This window comes from Prionailurus viverrinus, chromosome C1 (genome assembly GCF_022837055.1).
Source record: "Prionailurus viverrinus isolate Anna chromosome C1, UM_Priviv_1.0, whole genome shotgun sequence".
NCBI lineage: Eukaryota > Metazoa > Chordata > Mammalia > Carnivora > Felidae > Prionailurus > Prionailurus viverrinus.
In genome coordinates this window covers 77157144-77173281 of record NC_062568.1, presented here as the reverse complement: position 1 = coordinate 77173281, position 16138 = coordinate 77157144, and the positions used below count along the sequence as shown (strand labels likewise).

The 16138-nt window shown below is 43.6% G+C and overlaps 1 protein-coding gene across 6 annotated transcripts in view; it reads left to right on the top strand.

The window, feature by feature from the left end:
- LYPD6B (LY6/PLAUR domain containing 6B) overlaps nucleotides 1-16138 on the top strand; it is a 175947-nt gene that overhangs the window by 32389 nt on the left and 127420 nt on the right. The window contains exon 1 of one of the 6 annotated variants that reach the window (XM_047871511.1): nucleotides 120-163. The exons of the other annotated variants lie outside the window; for them this stretch is intronic. The gene's annotated coding sequence lies outside the window, so the exon portion shown is untranslated. Of the gene's footprint in view, nucleotides 1-119; nucleotides 164-16138 lie in introns of those variants that run through there. 6 annotated transcript variants of the gene reach the window in all.

Here is a 16138-nt window from a genome sequence, read left to right as displayed (position 1 = left end):
AGTTTTGAGTAGGTGGAATGGGTCTTCCACAGCTGTAACTACTTTCTCCAGCCACGTGCAGCTGTAGCTCCTTTGGCTTTTAACCGGCAGCAGCTCTCAGTTCCTGATCCGTTGCTGACGTGGGCAGAGGTGTTTTGGCAGTTTCATACCCACTGCCTGGCAGGTAAGAACTCAGCCACACAAGCTCGGGCCCTGGGTGAGAGCACCCATATGCGCTGGAGACACCCTTGCCACAACCCTCACAATATATTCTCATTCTGCGTTTCTTCCATTTCCTGCTTGGCACAGGCATTCCTGCTGGAACCACAGCCCTCTTGGCTGGGTCTTTGGCTCTGTCTGGTTCTCACCATCCTCTCTGCCAGGACTACTCCTCTGTTGCTGGGAGTTAGTGCTGGTTCTGGGCTGTATCTGAAGCTTTTGGGGTCTCTGGGGAGAGTTAGGAAGAGCCACTACGCTGCTAGGGGCTCCTTTCCCTTCCCTCTCCTCCCCCTCCCCCCTACCAATGATTTTGGTTCTCTTTCTACTATTGCCGTGTCTCCCTAGATAACAGACGTGGAGACTGGAATTAGGTGTGGTTGACTCTGGGTCTTTAGACACACCTGCTGGACTGTTGCCATAACCCCTTTAGGCAGGGCTATGACATGGGTTTCCGTCCAGCCTGCATTTGTCTTTGATCCTTTACCTTTATCCGGTGCAGCTGGTCTGCTCAGTCACAAGCACAGAACATACCTGAGAGGGAGAGGATGGGAATCCAGGAGGGACTCCACCTGGGGTGGAGGATGAAGACCCCCACCAGGGCGACAGCAGTGTGAGTGGAGAAAGAGGGCGGAAGTGAGAGATCTGGGGGAAGGAAGCCTCAACAGAATGTGGTAGAGTCTGCTTTGTGGTGACTTGGTAAAAAATAGAGTCAAAGCAGGCATTTCAGGATTTACAGATGAATATCGATTCAGAAGTTGCTAATGCAGTGAGCACTTTCAGAGAGTCCTAGAGCTGAGTCATGACCAAGTTATTTAAGAAGATTGTGTTTACCCTGGAGACCCTGTGAGGGTGCAGGTGGGGCCAGGTCAATATGGGTTAAGATGAAAACAGATGGTCTAGTTAATGTTTACTGTAAGGGTCAGCTGGAGGGTCACTTCTGTGAGGACACACCCATGAGAACACATACTGACACACATAGTCTCGCCCATTCCTGCTTTTGGTTTCTGATTTCAGCTGCAGTTGCTTCTGTATTGATCTAAAAGTCCAACTTGACTGCTGTTTGTAGGAACAGTTATAGAGCAGATAGGTCCAACTCAGAAACTTAACAGAGGTTGGGTGATCTAAAGTTCTCTGCCATTTTCTCCCTGTTCCCAGCAGTGGGACTGGAGTTACTAGGGTGCACATAGAAGCTTTTTTTTTTTTTTTTTTATGAATCTAGTATGAAGGAAGGTATGCTATGGGGCCCTTCCAGTGCTGGAGAAGAGTAATTGGGTTGAAAAGGGTTATGACAATAAAAATGTAATGTTGGCATGATTCTAGAAGATGGCTGAACTAAGGCATGTTCCCTCTTTGAAGAAAAATGATAGGTTATTTAAGGTATGTGGTCTCCTGGGCTCACCATTTACTTTCCTGGGAATGGATTAATTTGAGTTAATGTTTATTGAGCTTTCAGAATATCCTATGAAATGCTTTAAGGTTTTAAAATATAATTTGTTTTCTGAATGGGTAATTGATTCATGTGGTTCAACATTTAAAAGCTGCAAAAGGGGCTTCTGGATGGTTCAGTCCATTGGGTGTCAGACTCTTGATCTCTGCTCAGATCTTGATCTCAGGATCATGAATTCAAGCCCTGTGTTGGGCTTCACAATGGGTGTCAAGCCTACTGAAAAAAAGAAAGAAAGAAAAATAAAAGCTGCAAAACAATATTCAGTGAAACCCTCCCACTTCTCCAGTAGGCCAGTTCCTTCCTCAAGGCAACCCATGTTACCATTTTCTGATGTATTTCAGGATCTATCAGTGTTAATAATATTAAAAAAACAAAACCAAAAACAGTGTGGGGCACTTGGGTGGCTCAGTGGGTTAAGCATCCCACTCTTGATTTTTGGCTCAGGTCACGATCTCACAGTTCGTGAGTTTGAGCCCAGAGGCTTTCAGCACAGAGCCTGCTTGGGATTGTTTCTCTCCTCTCTAGCTCTCTGCTCCTCCCCCACTTGCATGCATGCACACACACTCTCAAAAATAAATTTAAAAAAATGTCTTCTCTAAGCAGCTTGCCTTTAATAAAACAAAGGGAGGTAATCATTTATAGCCATTTTGGAAACTTAATTATAATTCCACTGATTTATAAAATTCCTAGATGCTGAAATCTATATATTTGCTACACAGAGTGTGGTCTACACTCTGAGCCCTGGGGGCTTGCTAGGATGCAGTATCTCAGACACCACCCCCAACCTCCTGAATCAGAATCAGACTTTCATAGATCACAGGTGATTCAGAGGCACATGGAAGTTTCGAAGCCACTGCTGTGATTCATTTCCACAGCATTGGTCTCAGGTGGCAGAGTGACTGAGGTCCACATGGAATGGGGAGGGGGAGACCCTCTTAGAAGTAGAGTTCTCCCCCACATCACTCTTCATATTTGTTGCTACAGTTACATGATGGTGATCGCTTCTTAATTTGTGGCCACAGATCTAGGTGGTCTATACATTTTGTGATTATGATCGTGAAATTGAAAATTTTTCCCTTTCCTTCATTTCTCATGAGTTCTCAAATCTTTGGCACTGGCTGTAACTTCCTTATGGGGCCGTGCTGGTGCTAAGTAAATACACTATAAACAAATAATAGAAAAAACAGCCAGTCAGGTTTACATTGACAACTTGTATTTTGATGGATACATGTGTTTATGACTGTGGTTTTGTATTGTTTTGCAGTATGTGTACACTTGATTAAACTTCATGTTTCTGAGATGAGCCATTAGTGTATATGTTTGGGCTAATCTCAGTGTGATGGAATTAAATAGGTCATGGGATTCTGAAAAAAGACCAACCTTTAAAAAGTGATCAAACTTCTGGCGGGGTTGGGAGGAGAAGGAAACTTGTTCTTTGTGAATGGAGAAAGAGGGCCAAAATTACTGGAAGCCTATGATGGATGTACCTGTAAACTAGTGCAAACAATTAGACTATGACTGAGTTTGACTAGGAACTTGTGAAAAATTTAACAAAAAGGAAGTAAGAATGTAGGTCATAACTATATTTAGGGAAGGTGGGTAATTAAAAAAATGTTTCTAATCACTAAAGGATTTATATTCTACAGAATATAAGAGATACATATGAGATACATATATAATCCATAAGTATCCTAAACCATGCTAATGGAATACTTTGGAGGAAGGTCGTGGCAGAATTGGAGGATGAATGAAAACCAGCAGAAACAAAAGCAAGCAGTAAGGAAACCTTACCCTCGTACAGGTGAGACAACTACTGCCTAGGCAGTTGGGGCCAATTCTGCAGAAGGAGGCAGGAGGCTGAAGGGAGGAGCAAGTCCAGGAGAGGAAGGGATTTTATAGGGAAGAATGAGTTTCAAATATGGGAAAGTGAAATGTCAGGATTTAACACTGAAATGCATGAGAACCTTTTTGGCTGTATGTTACTGACAACTGCAAAATCGTTTGCTCATTTGGATAATTACTCACACCTGGACTAATTCTAACTCTAGAAATATATTTTCAAGCAATCTGAAGTTAAAAAAAAATCTTTGGCATAAAGATGTTCTTTAAGGTATAACTTACAATAAAAATGGAAAGTGAGTTAATTGTCTAACCAAAAGGGAATGGATAAGTAAATTGTACAGCCATAGGATGGGATGCTTTACAGCTACTGCAATATTTATGATGTGTTCTAAATTAGGTATGAAGCAGGACAACGATTGTTTGGAAAAACAGGAAGCAATGTTAGTGGTGGTTGTGTGATGGGATTTTCTAAAGACCGTTCTGGATCTAATGTGCTATAGTGAGAATGTACTATGTGAAAAAGTAAAGAAATCCTCACCCTAATTTTAAAAAAGGACTAAGAGTTGAAAATGGACAAAACTTGTGTGTCATTATTCAGTGGAAGATGTTATAATGAATATTTGAAATCTGAGGTGTTGAAGGCATTTTTGTAAATTCCTTAGAATGTGCTGGGGTTGGAGTTAGTTATGTAGAGAGGTGGGAGGAGGAAGAAGCTCTTCATAGGGAGAAGTGAGAACCTTCCTAACCTAGAATGCGCATAGATGGCCCCCATGGGCTTCTGGCTGTAGATAGCCAAGCCGCTGGCTGGCTGGAATGGACAGCCACGGACGACTTCGTGGCCAGTGTCCTGTTAAATGCCACAGAATGCTCTGACAGCTCCTTTTTAATTCCCAGGAAGTCCCTTGCAATATTGAGGTGATGAGGCAAGAAATCCTAGTGGGGGTGCACTCGAGCATTAGTGGCCCCCAGGGATGTCTGCAGGAAGCTCTGGAGAGCAGTGCAACTTCAGGACTTTGCAGTAGCCCAGGGAGGTGACGGCTTTGTGTCTGATGTGGCTTAAATAGCCATCTGGACATAATAGATTAACTTTAAGGGGGCGCCTGGGTGGCGCAGTCGGTTGAGCGTCCGACTTCAGCCAGGTCACGATCTCGCGGTCAGGGAGTTCGAGCCCCACGTCAGGCTCTGGGCTGATGGCTCGGAGCCTGGAGCCTGTTTCTGATTCTGTGTCTCCCTGTCTCTCTGCCCCTCCCCTGTTCATGCTCTGTCTCTCTCTGTCCCAAAAATAAATAAAAAACGTTGAAAAAAAATTTAAAGAAAATTTAAAGAAATCTGTTCCCTTTGTATTGGGAGACCATTGTATTTCTGTAACACTTTTTAAAAAAATTTTATTTATTTAAAAAGACTGACATAGAGCAAGAAGTAGTAACTATGATTCTTAAAAATTTCTCTAGGACTCTACAGGAGCCACTCTAAGGGCTGTTCTTTAAAGTGATTTGAAGCGAGTGGCTTTTAAGGTTTTTGTCCTTTTTTCTCCTATATATTTAATGCCCGTGAGCATGTCCACATGAACACATGCAGAGAGGATTGCCCCATGTTTGGGCTTACCCGTGCCACAGTGAAAAATCAACACCATTAATTAGCACAGTGTGTGAGCCCTATCCTCCAAGTGCTGACTCTCTTTTCAGTGGATAAATTGTGAATTTAAAAACATAAAACTGAAGTTAATCACACTGCCATCTACCTTTCAGCTTGTCATTTGCTGAAAGTGATCTGATGTCATTGAGGAAGAAGGGCAGTTGGAATGCATCCAGTCCTGGTGGTGTAGCCTGTGACTAAAACTGAGCCGCTGTACCTTGAAGCAAAAGGCTGCTGCTGGTTTAACAGGCTGTTTATGAACTGTTCAGCCCTCCATGGGAAAGGGAAATCCTAGAAGTCACATGAATGTGACCGTGAACACTTAGTTTGCCTGGTAGGCTGGCTGGACAAGGTCGGTCACAGTGCCACAATGTCAGGGCCAGAAGAGGGTCCTGGAAGGACTGAGGTCCTATGTAGGTGAATGCTGCCCTCACCTTGCACCACTGCCCTCTGCCTGCCCCCCCCCCCCCACTCCAAAGGTACCATGATCCCTGGATAGAGGCCTGTTTCCCCCTCTGTAACCAGATCCGCATCTGTATTGATCTTTGCTTCCCTCTCTGTTCATGAAATGTTTTGCTCATACCATCTGTCTGTATGTTGGGGGCCATAATTCCTTTCTGTAAAGCAGTGACTTGAAATGTGGAGTTGTCTGCCAGGATAATAAGTGCAGTCTCTTGAAGTTACCTGGTCCTTCGGGTCTTAAATCAGTGACCTTGGTTTGTTCAAGCTATATATTGGTCTGCTTCTAAGGTTGGCACACACACTAAGGGGAACACTCCTGTACATTCTACCTGAGAGGAGCCTAGGGCCCAGCCTCTGCTACTAACTTCAAGGAGAGTCACGAGAACTGACTAATTTTAAAATTCAGAAGAGCAAATCGAAATTTCTAAGATAGCAGTCATTAAATTTTCACCTTTATTTTAATTTTTTTTTTTAACATTCATTTTTCAGAGAGCATGAATGGGGAGGGGCAGAGAGAGAGAAAGAGGGAGGGAGACACAGAATCCGAAGCTGGTTCCAGGCTCTGAGCTGTCAGCACAGAGCCTGATGTGGGGTTCGAACTCATGAACTGGGAGATCGTGACCTGAGCCCTAATCGGACGCTTAACCTACTGAGCCACCCAGGTGCCCTGAAATTTTCACCTTAAAGACCAAGAGATATTATCACCCTGTGGGGGTACCACTGAATTCTATTTGTGAACTCTGTTCTAAGCTCTATGAGGGCAGGCTAGGGTCTATTTTATTCACCCCTGGATCTGATTTTCGGTGCATGGACTGGTAGCCAGCATTCACACGTGCTCCATACTTCTTCCGTGAGTATATTTCCATTTCATAAAATTTAACTCTAACCATATTGTTCTAGCTAATACTAAATTTAGTCTAGATATCACTGACACTTGCTGTAATTTGGACTTTAGCCATAGCTGGCTCATACCAGAGATCAATTCATAAAACCCCCCCTAACACTGATTGCTTTTAGAGGTTCATTTGTATTTTCTATGGCTGCATTTGAAATGGACACCATTGTGCAAGGTTTGCTGGATGGATGTTTTTGGAAGACATTGTGGATTAATTCCATATTAAAGTTCAGAAGTGAGTCTGAACTCCTAGCCTCCCTTAAAGTCTTATTACTTATTAAAATGCCATTTCTATTCATATTTTTTTTCTTGCCTCAATTTTCAGTAGCTGCCTTCTTTTTAGTAGATTTAGGCCTTTGAAAGTAATTCATTCCTGCAGTGGAAATTATGAGTTTGCGGGGGGGGGGGGGCGCGGGTGTCGATGGTGAGATTTGTAGGACTAGGAGGCACCTTTCTCTTTAGACAGAACCACCCTAAGCCATCTCAGAGGAGTTAGCAGACTTCCAGGGAAGGGAGTTTGTAATTTCTTTCATGCTTTTACTTCTCACAACTTTTTGCAGCAGATTTTTTGTTTTCTTGATTTGAGTTCTAATCTTGGTCAGTGAGGGCTTGGTGTCTAAGCAGTGTCCTTTATTTCTCTGTCCTGGTGTCTTCATCTCCAAGATCAGGCTAGAGCCGCGCTCTTAGTGGACGGTACCAGGCCTGGCTATGGAGATGTGTGGTCTGCTAGGGCTGTCCTAACAGCAACTCAACTGGGCAGCTTAAACAATAGAAATGTATCTTTTCACGGTTGGGAGGCTGGTAGTTTGAGATGTAGCTCTCAGCAGGCCTGTGCTTCCCTTTGAAGGCACTAAGTAAGGAAGAGGGTGTTTCCTGTGTCTCCCCCAGTTTCTGGTATTTTCTGGGGCAGCGTTAATTCCAGTCGTCACACGGTGTTCTTTGTGGGGTGTGTGTGTGTGTGTGTGCGTGTGTGTGTGTGTGTGTGTGTGTGTGTGTGTGTGTGTGTGCGCGCGCGCGTGTGCTCAAGTTTTCCCATTTTTATAAGGACGCCAGTCATGTTGGATTAGGGCCCACCCTGCCCCAGAATGACCTCATCTTAACTAGTCACCTCTACAATGACTCTACCTCCAAATAAGGTCACATTCTGAGGTACCAGGTGTTAGGACTTCAGTGTATGAATTTGCGGGGAGGACACGGTTCAGCCCATAACATTAGGCAAGAAGGGCAAATAGAATTGGGAGATCTGAAATAGCAGGCTGGGTTATTTCTCTCAAGTTCTCTGTTCTTCCTTGCTTTTTAAGAATCCAGTATAATAGGAGAATGGCCAACCTGGGATATATGCGTTTGCTATCTGACTGGGATCCTATCTAAAGATACCATACAGAAGTGGTGCCTGGAGGCTCAGTGGGTTTAGTGTTCAGCTCTTGATTTTGGCTCCGGTCATGATCTCACAGTTCAAGCCCTGGCTCGGGCTGGGTGCTGACATTGTAGAACCTGCTTGGGATTTTCTCTCTCTGCCTTCCTGCCCCCCCCCCCCCCCCCCCCCCCCCCCCCCCCCCCGGCCCCAACTCATTTTCTCCTTCCCCCCAGCCTTTCAAAGTAAGTAAATAAACTTAAAACAAAACAGACTGAAGTTAAGGTACGTGGAGTCTTGATTTAATCGGGATGTTTTTATATCAGGGCCTTAGTAACATCCAGTCTTTTTCTGACTTCAGCTGCTACTGTGCAAGGGTGCAGGGTCTGGGTCTGCTACTGTAAACAGGTGGAGACACAGCCGCCTCTTCCAGAGCACTTCTGGGCTTTGTTGGTTGCTGGCTCCTTTGAGATCCCAGATAGAAGATACACTAGAGGATCAAAGGCCTTTGTAATTATTGTCCCCCACCCCCAGCAATTCCTGCTAATGCCTGCAGAGTTATTTATATGGCTATTGCAGGCACTGTGTCTAATTTCACTTTACATACAGGTTTAAATGTTGGCTCCTACGTGCCTTGAACTCTCACTTGCTTTAAAAGTATGATGTGGGGGCGCCTGGGTGGCTCAGTCGGTTAAGCGGCCGACTTTGGCTCAGGTCATGATCTCGCGGTCCGTGAGTTCGAGCCCTGCGTCGGGCTCTGTGCTGACAGCTCAGAGCCTGGAGCCTGTTTCAGATTCTGTGTCTCCCTCTCTCTGACCCTTCCCTGTTCATGCTCTGTCTCTCTCTGTCTCAAAAATAAATCGTTAAAAAAAAAAATTTAAAAGTATGATGTTGTGTAACAACATCTCTGAGGTGGTTTCAGAAGTCCTGTCTCTTGGTGGCATATTTAATTGACTTCCTAATTTTTACATTTTACATTTTTTGAGATACAATTGACATAAAACATTAGTCATTACACATGAGATGCGCAATGTAATGATTTTTTTAAAGTTTATTTATCCTGAGAGAGAGGGAGGGGGGTAGAGAGGGAGAGCATGCATGTGTCCAAGTGGGGTATGGGGGGGGGGGAGAGGGAGAGGGAGGGAGAATCTCAAGCAGGCTCTGCACTGCCAGTGCAGAGCCCAGTGAGGGGCTTGAACCACAAACCGTGAGATCGTGAGCTGAGGTAAGTCGGATGCTTAACAGACAGCCACCCAGACACCCCTGTAACTATTTGTTATTTGTATGGATTGGAAAATGATCACAAGTCTAGTTAATATTCTACACTACATAATAAATCTTGTGTGTGGTAAGAACTTTTAAGATTCCCTTAGCAACTCTCCAATATAGTATTTGTTTTTTTTTAATGTTTTTATTTTTGGAGGAGAGAGAGAGAGCATGAGCGGGGGAGAAGCAGAGAGAGAGGGAGACAGTTCGAAGCAGGCTCCAGGCTCTAAGCTGTCAGCACAGAGCCCGATGCGGGGCTCGAACCCACAAACTGTGAGATCATGACCTAAGCCGAAGCTGGACGGTCAACCGACTGAGCCACCCAGGCACCCCTCCAATATAGTATTAACTGTGGTTCTTGTTCTGTATGTTAATCTCCCCATGACTTATTTTATAACGGGACATTTATACCTTTTATTTTTTTAACTTTAAATTTTTTTTAATGTTTATTTTTGAGAGAGAGTGAGCAGGGGAGAGGCAGAGAGAGAGGGATCATGACTTGGGCTAAAGTCGGTTGCTTAACTGACTGAGCCGCCCTGGTGCCCCAACATTTATACTTTTGAATTCCCTTTGCTCATTTTCCCTACCACCCACCCCTGCCTCTGACGACTGCCTATCTGTTCTCTGTATCTAATGAGCTTGGTTTTTTGTTTGTTTTTTTAGATTCTACACATAGATGAATTCATAGGAATTTCTTTCTTCATCTGACTTATTTCACTCAGCATAATGTCCTCAGGATCTATCCATGTTGTTGCAAAAGGCAAGATGTCCTTCTTTTTTATGACTGAATAGTAGTGTTGTACATAAAAATGTGTACCACATTTTCTTTGTCCATTCACCTGTTGATGGACACTTAGGTTATTTTCCTGTCTCGGCCATTGTAAATAATGTTGTAATGAACATGAGGCACATATATCTTTTCAAGTTAGTGTTTTCATTTTCTTTGGGTAAATAGTCAGAAGTGGAATTAGTGGGTCATATGGTATTTCTATTTTTAACTTTTTGAGGAACCTCCATACTGTTCTTCACAGTGGCTGCACCAGTTGACGTTCCCAAGACCATACAAGGGTTCCCTTTTCTCCACATCCTTCCCAACACTTGTTATTTCTTGTTGTTGTTGTTGTTGTTTTTTATAATAGCCTATTTCACAAGTGTGAGGTGATACTGCAATGTGGTTTTGTCTTCATATTTTTAATTAAGCTTTTTGTTGAAGTATAACCTATAAATGGTAAAGTGCACAGAGAAGAATAGTTTAATGATTTTTCGCTCGCTGAACATACCTGTGTAACCATCACCCTGAGACCCTCCCCTGCCCATCGTGCCCCTTCCTACTCACTACTCCCTTTCTGAAAATAACCATTATTTTGAATTCTAACAGCATTAGTGATTTTTTTTTCTTGGTTTGAATTTTATTTATATGCATACTTAAAAATACATTTAAAGTATCTTAAAATTCTTTAAAACTTTTTAAGTGTTCATTTTTGAGAGTGTAAGTGGGGGGAGGGGCAGAGAGTGAGGGGGTCAGGGGATCTGAAGAGTGATCGACAGCAGTGAGCCTGATGTGGGTCTTGGACTCCTGAACCATGAGATCATTACCTGAGCCCAAGTCAGATGCCTGACTACCTGAGCCACGCAGGCATCCCTAAAATTTCTTAAAATTTTAAATGAAGTGCTTGTTTATATAGTCCCAGTATGTACTTGATGGTGCCTGGTTTCCTTTGGTCATCATTATAGGAGATTTCCTCCAGGTTGTTGGTTCTGAGGATATCCATTTATTCTATAAGGGACGATATAGGCTTTTCTTTCTGCTCTTCCGAGTTCTTGGCTGAGAACCTTGTAATAAAGGAGTAGCCAGAGAAAAACAGTGGTTTGTTAACATGTACACCTCATACATACACCAGAGACACCGAGGGAAAAATAAGTAACTCCTTGAGGTGGTTCAGAATTCAGGATTAAATATGATCTTAGGAAAACGGAGGTGACATGTAGGCCTCTGAGGGGAAGGCAAGTGGTTTTCAGGAAAGATGAAAGGGCCTTAACAGAACAGATGAGAGGTATGATAGTATGTGACAAAGTCTGTCTCGGTGTGGTGTTAACTTCCAGTCTTCTTTCCTGTGATAACCGTCAGTCTTCCTAGTTAATGAAACTCCCAGGAAGGGACTTCTGGCAATTGAGCTCCTTGTGGAGGACGAAGCAGATATGAGAGTTCAGACGCAGCCTCTCCTTGCATTTGCTGGTTTTCAAGAGCCTATGGCTCAAGCTTACCACATCCTAAGTGCATACTTTGAGTGGCAAGTCCTGAACTCCTATGGTCCTATTTTGGGGTGCTATATTCTGCAGCTCTTCAGTTCTAGTCACTGTAGGATACTCCAGCGGGGCCTTCCCATTGGTTACTGCTTTCTGTATAGTTCCTATGTAGATAAATACTGCAGTCACTTCCTGAATGGCTTGCTACCCTTTTTTTGTACGTGTTCACGTAATTCAGCTGCTGCCCTCCAAGATTCGAATGCCTGCCTCGCTTCCTTGGTGTCTGAAGGTCTTTTTTTCCTCTTTATTCTATCCTCGTGGCATTTTGAAGCTTAATTTTACCCTCTTAATAACTATCTGCAGTAACTTCGAGGAGGGAAACATCTGTTCTAGTCTTCTGAATTTTCTGCCACTAATGTGTGAAGAGCTGTGAGCAATGGCAAGTGGCCGATTCGCAATGGCCCGATTAGCGATGGCTGGGAGGAACAACTGGGTAAAGTAATACATCTTTGCTTCTCGTGCTTTGATTGCTGTGGTAGCCGTCAGGAAGCAAGCTGTGATTTTAATTGTGGTACATTCTTTCCGATGATAAATGGTTATGGATGCCTAGACATGCAAGAATTTGAGGGGTGATTTGCATTAATGGTTTTTAGGGGAGAAATAGTGAACCTCCTTCTGCCCACCAGTACCAATTACCATTTTTTTTTTTTTCCAAGAAAAATGATTTACTCAGCCTTCGGAGTAGGAATGATATTACCAATTACTTTTTAGCCTTTGTTTACAATGAGTTTGTCAGTGGTTGATAGTAGTAATGATGATTTGATAAAGGTTGACCACATTTGGAAATCCATACATTGTTGGACATATGAGGCACTTAGAACAGGGTCTGGCACATAGTAAGGACTCAAGAACTGTGTGTATCATTGTTAATTGAAATTATTGGGGATTTTCCTTGTTCCAGCAGGGGGCCCAAGGCTGGTTGGACTCCATTGTGTGGTTAATAATTACCATGTAGTTAGGCAGCTGGAAAAGCTTGTCAGCTGAACCTGGCTGGCTACAGCCATAATTCAGGCCTCCCTTTCTACCTCATTGCCTGTAGGAAATAAGGAATCCAGGGTGTGGAACAGCTTTCTCTCTGCTTGCCTGGGTGCACCTGGGTGTGCCTCCAGAAAGGAAACCTGATGCCAGCACAGGGAGTAGATGCAACTGCTGTTAGATAACTGAAGCCAGTGCAGACATCTATGTTTCCAGGTTAGAGTCTGGAGACCCTGGATGGAGTACCATTAAGTGGGAATAAAGTGGCACAGTGGGGGCATAACTATAGAGCAGTTATGACAAATGGAAATCATGTCATGCATACCCTGCCACTACACTACAACAGCAAATAGCACTTTGCTCTATCTGCTCTTGTCTCTCAAGTTTGACATCAGAGCATTTCATCCCTAGATTAGTTCAGAATGCATCTCCTAAGAATAAGGACCTTTTCCCTTCATTACCAGATATAATTTTAAAAATTTTATGTATTTTTAAAGTTCATTTTTGAGAGAGCATGAGCAGGGGAGGGGCCGGGAGGGAGGGAGGGAGGGAGGGAGAATCCCAAGCAGGCTTCATGCTGTTAGCATAGAGACCAATGCGGGGCTTGAACCCACGAATCATGAGATCATGACCTGAGCTGAAATCAACAGTTGGATGCTTAACCAACTGAGCCACCCAGGAATGCCCAGACTATAATGCTATACCAAGAAAATTAACAGTGACTGTTTTGTTATGTAATACCCAGTATTTTCAAATTTCCCTGTTAATTCAGAAGTGTCTTAGAGCTTTAACATTAGGATCTAATCAAGGTTCATTCATTACATTTGTCATGTGTCCTTAATCTCTCTCAGAACATCCTGTACACCTTCGTCTTTAACTTTTTGGGGAGTTTAGGCTAGTTGTTTTGGAGTGTGTCCTACATTAGGATTTCTTGACGGATTCTTCATGTTTTATTTACATATTCCTATATCTTATGTATTTCCTTTTAAGTGGAAGTTAGGTCTAGAAGTGGGAATCGATTCAGGTTAAACATTATCTTGGTCCATTCAGGCTGTTACAACAAAAATTCCATAGACTGGGTGGCTTATGAACCACAAGAATTTTTCTCACGGGTCTGGAGGCTCACGGGTCCAAGGTTGGGGTGCCAGCAGGTTGGGTGAGGGCCTTCTTCTGGGTTGCAGACTGTCCTGTAGCTAACATGGTAGAAGGGGTTAGGGAGTTCTGGGGGGGCTTTTTTATAAGGCACTAATTAATCCATGGGATTAGCTCTACCCCCATGACCTAATCACATCCCAAAGGCCCCACCTCTAATAATAACACCTTGGGAGTTAGGATTTCAACCTATGAATTTGGGGGGACACAAACATATTATAGACCCTAGCAAACATTTTTGCCCAAACTGTTGTAGGTGATGCTGTGAATTTGCTACTGCAGAATGTCCCGCTGTCCTAGTGTTAACTGATAGAATTGCCAGATCTTTCTACTGTAAAAGCACATTTTCCTTTGCAATTAGTAAGCATTTGTGGGGTGGTTTTTGGCAAAGTGCAAATACCCTGTTTCCTAACAACTTTTCAAACAGGATTTTAGCTTCCTTTGATCCCTGCCTCAATGAGCTATTACACTGGAGTTGCAAAATGGAGATTTTGTAATTCTTTCATTGCTTCTACATGGCTGCTGGCATTCTTTAGAGAATTTTCCTCACTCACCCTTCTGAGTATCACTATAGATTGGTGATTTTTGTATATTTACTTTGTAAGCAATTTTGGCCATTGTCCTTCTTGATCCTCTAGGTGCCCTCTATGTTGAAGGGCACAAAGAAGTTTTATAAACTGACAAGTTCTGTTTGTATAAAGGTGGAGCCCTTTCAGGTAGTTTGTTAATTGTAGGCAACTGGCTTAAAAACTGGCATGTTCAAAAGTATTTAGAATGTTCCAGCCATGGGGTGTATATGTGTGTGTGTGTGGGGTTCTCTTTAAGAATCAACTTTGTTTGGGGGTGCCTGGGTGGCTTAGTGGGTTAAGCATCTGACTTAGGCTCAGGTCATGATCTCATGGTTCATGGGTTCGAGCCCTGTGTCCGGCTCTGAGCTGTCAGCAGAGCCTGGAGCCTGCTTTGGATTCTGTGTCTCCCTCTCTCTCTCTCTCTCTCTCTCTCTCTCTGCCTCTCCCCTGCTCATGGTCTATCTCTGTCTCAAAAATAAACATTTAAAAAAAATCAGCTTTGTTTGGGGGCAGTTATAAAATTGAGGAACCCAAGAAGAGCTTTGATCCTGGGAATTTGCCAAAGAAAAGAGGAGAGTGAGGATTTCATCTAGTGATTTTCTTTCTTTCTTCCTTTTTTTTAAAGCTTATTTTAGAAGAGAGAGTGAGAGCAAGCACGGTAGGGACAGAAAGCGGGGGGGGGGGGGGGGGGGGGGAGGGGGAGGAGGAGAGAGAATGAATGAATATCCCAAGCAGGCTCTGCCCTGCCAGTATGGAGCCCAGTGTGGGGCTTGAACTCAGGAACTGTGAGATCAAAGCCAAGAGCCAAAATCAAGAGTTGGGTGCTTTATCAACTGAGCCACCCAGGTGCCCCTCATCTGGTGACTTATGTTAAGGTGACTTCAGTCTGTTTGTGATTTGAAGCATTATCCTTTCTCAACTTTTTTGTCATGGATACAGAAGAATGAGGAGAGGCCCATGGAAGGGGACAGGAAGGTAGCTCTGTTCCGAAAGCTCATCAGTGAGGACTGGGATTCCCCCAAGGAGGAAGTTAGGCTCTCCATGCCTCTGGGTTAATACTGGCAGCAGGAGGAAGGCCCATTAAACAATTCTATCAACCTCCAAGACATTGCGCAGAATGTTCTCAGGTGCAGTGCCTGGGCTTTCTCCATGCATGGGTACACCTCAGCTGAAGTGTTTAGACCAGAATGGAATGCAGCCTTTTTTTTTTTTTTTTTTACTTCCAAAATGTTTGCAAAATATACTTCCCCACCCCCATGCACATAAACAGTTCCCTAATGTAAAACAGCCTATCCCTATTCTCATACATTTAGTAATAATAAAGCCAAAGGTGGCCACATTAGAAAATGGAAAGGAGCCTCCCCTGGTCTCCTTGATGAGAAAGGCAAGGAGAAAGCCAGTTGGTTTGGTTTGTGAATTGGGGGCTTTCTTGCAGTCCTCCACTTCACACATCCCACTCTGTCCTTCCAGACCTAGGAGGGGAAGAGAGCCTCAGGAAATGAGTTGTCATGGTGTCCTGAGCATCAAGGTATCACGAAGTGACAAGTTTAAAATCCGGTGCTTCCTTCTCTCCTTCCTTTTTTCAGTTTTACTCAAGAGTGTCAGCTCTGAACAAGACTGGCCTCCTTTCAGAACTAGGACAAGGTACATTGTCTTAAGGTATTAAGTGTAAAAGAATTGCCTTGCTTTTTGTGTGGGGAAATGGATTAGTTTTCTAAGGCTGCCATAACAGAGTACCACAGGTGGGTACTGGGTGAACAACAGAAGTTTCTCACTGTGTGTGAGTGTGGGTCTGAGAGTGCGCGAGCGAGAGTGCGCGTATGTATGTTGTGTAAGTCCCTCATACAGTGGAGAGCCTTGCCAGACAGATACTCAGTTACTTGGTAGCAGCTATCAGAATTAGGACCTAGAGCTCAAAGGAAATTCTGTGGCCTCTCTGTTTGGTAGCACCTTCATCAGAATCACATGTGGTGCTTTTTAAAAATGCTCACCTGTGGGCACTACACCGTATCTACTGAATCAGTGTCTTTGGAAGT